Source organism: Delphinapterus leucas, chromosome 11 (genome assembly GCF_059928025.1).
Source record: "Delphinapterus leucas isolate spDelLeu-1000000601 "Yukka" chromosome 11, BTC_Dleu_Yukka2, whole genome shotgun sequence".
Lineage (NCBI taxonomy): Eukaryota > Metazoa > Chordata > Mammalia > Artiodactyla > Monodontidae > Delphinapterus > Delphinapterus leucas.
The window spans coordinates 18,387,118-18,395,345 of NC_143139.1; the positions used below are offsets into that span (position 1 = coordinate 18,387,118).

At 41.0% G+C, this 8,228-nt stretch overlaps 1 pseudogene; it reads right to left on the minus strand.

Annotated features, from left to right (window-relative positions):
- Window positions 1–818: 818 nt before the first annotated feature.
- On the minus strand, window positions 819–5,164 carry LOC111176569 (poly(A) polymerase alpha-like; annotated as a pseudogene).
- Window positions 5,165–8,228: the final 3,064 nt, after the last annotated feature.

The following is an 8,228-nucleotide window of genomic DNA, read 5'->3' on the forward strand; positions in this document are numbered from 1 at the left end:
ACTCATCTTGTGGCCCCAAGACAAGCCTCCTACGTAATCTCCCCTGATTACATCTGCCCCCTACCAGTCTGGAGTGGTCTGCCTGTTTCATTGGTCTCTCCTCTGGGTAGGGGGGCCAATTTTAAATTTCACCCAGGTAACCAACCAAATTCCTGAGGTTGCAAACTAACAGTGATCCTTGGTCTTGAGGGGAGGGCTGTCCTTCCCAGCCCTTGCTTTACCAGGATGACAAAGCCAATGAGGAGGCCTTCAAGAGGACTACTTGAAGGATGGGGGGAACTGCATCTTTTTTTAAAAAAATTAATTAATTTTTATTTGTGACTGTGTTGGGTCTTCATTGCTGTGTGTGGGCTTTCTCTAGCTGTGGCGAGCGGGGGCCACTCTTCGTTGAGGTGCACGGCTTCTCATTGCGGTGGCTTCTCTTGTTGCGGAGCATGGGCTCTAGGCATGCAGGCTTCAGTAGTTGTGGCACGTGGGCTCGGTAGTTGTGGTGCACGGGCTTAGTTGCTCTGCGGAATATGGGCTCTTCCTGGCCCAGGGCTCAAACCCATGTCCCCTGCTTTGGCAGGCGGATTCTTAACCATTGCGCCACCAGGGGAGTCCGAGAACTGCATCTTGATTCCTGGCTGGATTTTTTTTTTTTTTTTAAGTATCTTTTTATCATGGTTTTTTAAGCACAAATGCCCACGCAACTTGTACTTACAAGGTAGTTCTGTATAGACTGAATTAAAAAGTTAGTGACCTTGATATTACAAATTATGTACAATTAAATGTAGTTCACAGGGTACATAATTACACTTCTCACTTCAGAGGGCAATTATAGTTGAGACTGAAAGAAAGTGTAATGTCCACTCATAGGTAACAGAATGGGAAGTCTCCCTGAAGTTTTTGCAGATGGTTTTTTTAAAAAATTATTTATTTATTTATTTATGTATATTTTTGGCTGTGTTGGGTCTTCGTTGCTGCACGCGGATTTCTCTAGTTGCGGTGAGTGGGGGCTACTCTTTGCTGCAGTGCGCAGGCTTCTCATTGTGGTGCTTCTCCTGTTGCGGAGCACAGGCTCTAGGCACACGGGCTTCAGTAGTTGTGGCGCACAGGCTCTAGAGTGCAGGCTCAGTAGTTGTGGCGCACAGACTTAGTTGCTCCACTGCATGTGGGATCCTCCCAGACCAGGGCTCGAACCCGTGTCCCCTGCATTGGCAGGCAGACTCCCAACCACTGCGCCACCAGGGAAGCCCTGCAGATGATTTTTATTTGTTATTGCACAGTGTGAATTTCTAGGGGAAAAAATAATACACTAACCCTTGGGTCCCATACAGGCAAATTAAGATTGCATTCTTCAGGTTGTTTCAATAGGACTGGCTTTTGCCATTCCCATTTAGAAAATACCAAGAAAAATTTATGTACAGGAGTTGATGCTATTGGATGCTATTTGGATAAAGCTGGCAAGTTCTTGCTACTAGCATAGCCCAGGAAACACCACAGAGGAAACCTAATATATTGGAATAGATGTGGCATTTAGCCCACAGTTTGATAGATCTCAGGGTTAACCTGAAGTTGTCAATGTTTAGTACTAGATGTAAAATTTCATCAGTTACCCTGCAACGTTAAGATTTCTTATGTATCTTGCATCTAAAGTTTTAAGCAGACTGTCATCTCTTAAGTCCAAGTCTTCTGGAATAGTCTGCAGTGCTCATCTGGCAAACAAAATATCAATCTCTATCCCATGAAAACACAGCTTGATAACTTATTACAAATGCCTCTTCGACAGCTCTTACATCTTTTACTTCTCACTGTAATTTCAACTTATCATAGAATGAGGTGAAAAAGTCGCTTCGATCATCATGTCTTGGGGCAACACACAACGCATCAGTATCGGTACCTTTCGTAGGTACTCCTCATCTATAAGATCCAAACGTAAAAACTCTTACCAGGTTATTTAATTTTCCCCAAATGAAAATCCTGCGCTGCGGTTCTCTTCCTCTCCCAAAACCCCCAAAGGACTTGGGTGCCAATTAGTTTCTGTGTAAGTAGGCGGTCAGATTCCTTGGGGGATGCTAAACTGATGGGACAGACGACGCCACGGTGCTTCCGCCGCGGCTGCGCTCGCCATGATAGCCGCGTAGCACTGAGGCCACTTCCGCCCTGGGCGCGGCCACTGAGGCGGAAGGGAGAGGGGGCGGGCCTCAGCCCCGGGTCCGCGCCTCAGCCCCGGGTCCGCGCCTCAGCCCCGGGTCCATGCCCACCCCCACCCCCGCTCCCGCCTCAGCCCCTGCCGCCTTTACTGCTTCTCCTCCTTCCGCTTGGTCCTCACGTGGCGCCGGAGCGCTACCACAGCAACGTTCTAGAACCCTGGCTGGATTCTTGCTGAACTTCAAAATCAGTAAGTCCTCCACGTTACCGATAGAGCCAAGTGCGGTTAAGAGATTTCTTGCCAGAAAAACAGTGATAAATACCATTTCTGCAGAGCTTATCGTATACCAGACCCTGAATATACATTATTTATGACTCCAGAGAACCTTCTGGGATAGGTATTATGTTCTCTTTTGCAGAGACACGCTTTGAGAAGCTAGGTTACTCTTGGTGACTGATTGCTAAGTGGTGACGTAGATATTCTGTCCTAGGGTGCTCAGCCCATTCACTTTGGATTATCAGGGTCTCAGAGTAGCGAGGTAGGAGAAAGACCTGTTCACTTGCTTTTTTTTTTTTTTTCTAATTGAAGTTTAATTGATTTGCAGTGTTGTGTTTCAGCAAAGTGATTCAGTTATACATATACGTATATATCTAATTTTTTCAGATTCTTTTCCCTTATAGGTCATTACAAAGCGTTGGTTATAGTTCCCTGTGTTATATAGTAGGTCATTGTTGGTTATCTATTTTATATATAGTTGTGTGTTTATGTTAATCCCAAACTCCTAATTTATCCCTCCCCACCTTTCCCCTTTGGTAACCGTAAGTTTGTTTTCTATGTCGGTGAGACCTGTTCACTTCTAAAGACACGCCAATCATAGTAAAAGTGAAAAGAATAAAAATGAGACTAAATGGGCAATCCAGAATTATTACTCTTTGCAGTTTTTAATGCCATTATATAGCAGGTACAGCAGTATTTCTGTTTTGTTTTTTTTTTTTTTTGCGCGGGCCTCTCACTGTTGTGGCCTCTCCCGTTGTGGAGCACAGGCTCCGGATGCGCAGGCTCAGTAGCCATGGCTTACGGGCCCAACCGCTCCGCGGCATGTGGGATCCTCCCGGACCGGGCACGAACCCGTGTGCCCTGCATCGGCAGGCGGACTCTCAACCACTGCGCCACCAGGGAAGCCCTGTTTCTGCTTTTAGAAAGGACACTAACTTTAAAATAATGTACTGCCAATGTCGATATTTTAGCTTGTTTTAAACCTTTGACTTCTTCTGGTGTGTTACAAGAATTTTAAATTTCTCCACTTCTAAAACAGAGAATATCTGTTTTTGAACTAAAAGTCATGTTACTCTTCATTTTTTATAGATTTCAGGGCATATTCACAGATACTTGCTAATTTGGTTCCCACAATCACATTGTGATGGAGAGAAGTGGCTATCAGTATCTTATTGTGCACACGATGAGATACCAGGTGCCATCAGAGATACACAGTGACTCCCTCAAGGTCTCACAGCTGATCCAAAATAGGGTTGAGACTCAGTCTTAACATCTTCCTCCTCCAAATGTTCACTGTGATGTCTCACCATCCACATATCTTTTTCCTTAAATTTCTTAATTTTTAAATTTCTTAATTTTTATTAAATTTAATAAAAAGCAATATGGAAACATGAAGACAGTTTGTTTTTCTTCACTAGATTTAAATTTAAATTCTTAAATTTCTTAAATACTGAAGAAAAGTACTTCATGTAGCAATTTATCAGGACTTAAAGGCTGGAAGCCGAGGGTATGTACAAGTTATTTCTGAAATTCTCCTTATGAAAAGTGATTCTTAATATAGATTACAGTTGCATCACACGGTTGCCATAGCTAAGAGCTATGAGGTTTTCTTATGTTTAAATTTTTGAATAATTAAATGAACAGCAGTAAGTACAATGTAAATTTCTTAAACTTAATTAAAGGATACCCCTATAGAAAGCACTATTGTGAAATGTATGTGGAATGATTAAAGCGTTTAGTACATATAGGGTAATTTTTCCTAGTGCTTAAAAGGTCACTAGAAAGAAAAAAGTGACAAATATGCTGTTTTAAGCTTTTTTTTTTTGCCACTTTAAAAATGTCACAGTGAGTGAAAGGAAAAAGCTGCCCGATAGCAGATGAATGGGTATTGACAGCTGCACCAGTGTTAAATGCTACATGGCAGAAAAATCTAGGGAAAAAAATGAGACTGTATTCACGTTTCCATATTGCTTTTTATTAAATCTCAATAAAGAGACTTTGACTTTGATTGATATCTGAATTTGATAATAAAAGCAATTTGTGAGACAAATCCATGTACACACAGAAAAGATAGGTATATAATATGACATTTTAATCATGCACTAAATGTAAAATGATCCTGACACCACATGTGATATTTTATGGTGTCCATATGGTATTGCATATGCAGCTTATAATATACAACTGGTATCTGGATAACATATGATATAGATGTAAAGCACAACCTCCAAGCTTAGAATTCTATGGTTACACACACACATGCACACACACACAATATTCATGCTTCCTCTGTGCTGAATATACATTATACATTTAACCCTTGCGCCTGTGTGTTCATATTGTGAAGGGCTTGGGTTCCTTTCTAGGGACATGTTAGATTTCTTTTGGCTTGAACAGCTCTTTCCCCAGAAGCCTGGAAAATTCATCATGTTGGATAGCCAGGTGTTCTCCATTTGCAAATATTATTACCTTGTAGGATTAGAAGAAGGTTTAATTATGAGAAAGGATAAATAAACAATGCAGTAGGCAGAAAGGCCCACCAGGCCCCTTTGTTTGGGGGTGTCCTCTAGGAACTCATGGTCTCATAACGCAAGGGGGAGAATTTCTAAGCCAGAAACTACAGGGTCTCTGCCGGCAGACTCTGATGCTCAGTCACAAGAGGAGCCCAGAGGCTAGTGTCTTTTGCTCTTGATTGTTCTTTAACATGGATATTCCTACAGAGCAGGCCTGACTGTTACCCGGAATACCCGTCATTCCCAGGATGAGCTCATCTACCACACCCAATCTTAACCACCACAGGCAAATCCCTTGTACATCTGTCTCCCCCACTAGACTGGAGCAGAGACCCATCCTTTTCATCCTTGGATCACTGCTACCTAGTACCTTACCTAATAGGTATTCAGTAAATATTGAATGAATGAATGATTGCACCTGTATCTTAACCTAAAGTGGAACACCTTTCTGGAGTTCTTTAGCACTGGGGATAGCTTGTTGTACTTTTGTTGTCTGGATTCACAAATCGATAAAGGCTGTCTGAAAGTTTCCTGAGTTTTCTCACTTTCGGGACCCTCCTTCTGAAGTAATTCTTTCAGACTCTGCTGTCACAGTTTGCTCTGCTAACAGTGAGCCCACGGTTATATCGAAGATGCTATTTCTCCCTGTCTTTGGGGTTTCTGGTTATGCAGAATAAGAAAAGGAACTTGAGAAAGAATTACCAGACATCACCTTGGGTTATGTAGTTATAATCCACAAAGAAATTGTGAATAGTGTTAATGGAAAGTACCTGGACTTTGGAGTTTAATTTTTTTAACTTTGCAAACATTTTAGAGAGTATAACCAAACACCAAAAAAATTACATTAACAAAATCCCTTTGTTGTATAATTAGAACATTCTACCAGCATATATAAATTTTGGAAGTGAATGCTGTCAGTTTTTATTTTAAAAAATATATCTTGTGATGGATGAACAATAATCACACCTGGAAACGGTTTTATAAATAAGAAAATTAAATCGCATGAAATTATATTCAAAGGTGCTAATGAGTGTCTGTATTGCCTAAAAAGAGAAAAGATGATTTTTTAGACCCTCAAAATGTGCTTATGTGTTAACTAGATGTATTTATGTTTCACAGCCAACTATGCTATAGTTTATATGCATAGAAATTGCATTAATGCCTTCTGAGCTGTGGTCATTTATATTATTTCCCACAATAACAATGCCTCTAATCCTTATTACTGAAGAATCCCGCCCTAGAGTTTATAGGTAGCTTGAGCTATATAAACATGATACAAAACAAGCGTATGAAAACTAAAACTCTGTTAACCTGTTAATGCATACGGGATTAAAACCTATGTTTTACCAAACCGTGGTAGTTCATTTTTTTCTCATTGAATCAACTGAGTTTTCAAATGAAGTCAAACAAATAAATATTATTTAGTTTCCTGTTGACAAAATTATAAGACATATAATGATTTTGAAAAAAATCACCTAGTCCATGGTTTCTCATCCCAAGTTATCCTGCAGACTGGTGGGACACCACAGTTTCCTCACCTGCTGGACCACTTTACTCCATGTTAGTTTACGCCCCTTTAAAGATGATCTCCCTTAGGTGTTCTTAGGGAAAAAGTAATGATCAGATTTCTCAATTGGCTAAAATAATGTAATTGTTTGGTGTTTTCTGATCTCCATTTCTGAACCAGTAAAGCTAATGTTGATTTCCGAGGGGAATAACAGTTAGGCTGATGATTTTCTCTTCTTCCAGCAGGAGTCGAAGCTCACAACTTTGCTCCTTACACTTTGTCTTCTCTCTGTTGCTCCTGGGAAGGTCTGTAGAGAACTCAGGTGGTTGTAAATTAAGTATCTGTCCATGCCATGTTCAGTTGATCCTGCCAGTGGAATGACTGAAAACACATTTCTTGCTAAAAAAGGATTAAAATAGGTTCATTCTTTGTTGAGTATGTGATGGGAGAGGAGGCTTCTGTGAATCCATCAAGGCTTCTGTGCTACTGAATTGGGCCAGCAGGAGTTGGTTTTGGCCTCCCAAAGAGGCGTGGGTTGGGAGAAGCACATTAGAAGTGCGGGGTGGTTATCCTCACAGAATATATCACTTAATCTGAGGGTATTTGGGAAGAGTTGGCTATAAATTCAGTAAGTTAGAATTTGGCTGAAATACTGGAATCGATACCTCTCTCTTTGATAAAATTATCAGGGGACTGTTAATGATCCCAGGAAGTCTGACCACGAGCCAGACTTATAGAGCATTTATAACTTACTAAAGCTCTGACTACATAAAAGCCATAAGTGAACCATTCTTTATTCAGTTGGCTTGGCTTGCCAATCATAATGGCCATTTGGATTGGTGGTACAGTCAATAGATTCTCTCTTTAATAGGCTTGCATATATCAGGTTGACCTTCTTCATGCTGTTGTCTTTAAGCATATGGACACAGTGGCATCAGAGTGAATTTCACTTGTTTAGGTGGATTTTCTAGGTGGCCTAAATGACTTCTGTGTATAAGTTGAGCACATTTGAAAGTCACATGAACACTTAAGTAATCAGAAAACTGTATGGTTTATGGAGGCCATAACTTAATCTCAGGGAATAGCTGATGTTGTGAGAATAATTTAGGTGCTAAGAAAATTTAGTACATCAGATAATAACTAACTAAACAGTACCCTAGAGGTTTGAAGAGTTATTGTCATTTCCAAAGCTGTGTAAATTATTCCCAGAGAGTAGCTTAGCATGCATGGAAGAGAATTCAATGAGCCACCATAATCTTTTATAGTACCTGGGTTCACCTTTGAAATCTATTTTGGACTTGTTTCATTTCTTTCTCTCTCTTTTTTAAAAAATTTATTTATTTAATTTATTTATTTTTGGCTGTGTTGGGTCTTCATTGCTGCATGTGGGCTTTCTCTAATTGCGGCGAGCAGGGGCTACTCTTCGTTGCAGTGCGTGGGCTTCTTATTGTGGTGGCTTCTCGTTGTGGAGCACGGGCTCTAGGCACGTGAGATTCAGTAGTTGCAGCACACAGGCTCAGTAGTTGTGGCTCACGGGCTCTAGAGTGCAGGCTCAGTAGTTGTGGCGCATGGGCTTAGTTGCTCTGCATCATGTGGGGTCTTCCTGGACCAGGGCTTGAACCCGTGTCCCCTGCGTTGGCAGGCGGATTCTCAACCACTGTGCCACCAGGGAAGCCACATTTCTAATTTCAAATTTATAAAACGTGAGCTTCTTTGTAGAATTTTTGGTCACATCACCACCTTTGAAATCCCTTTTCATTCTTGGTATCTTCTCAGAATTTATAAAATAGCTTTCAGA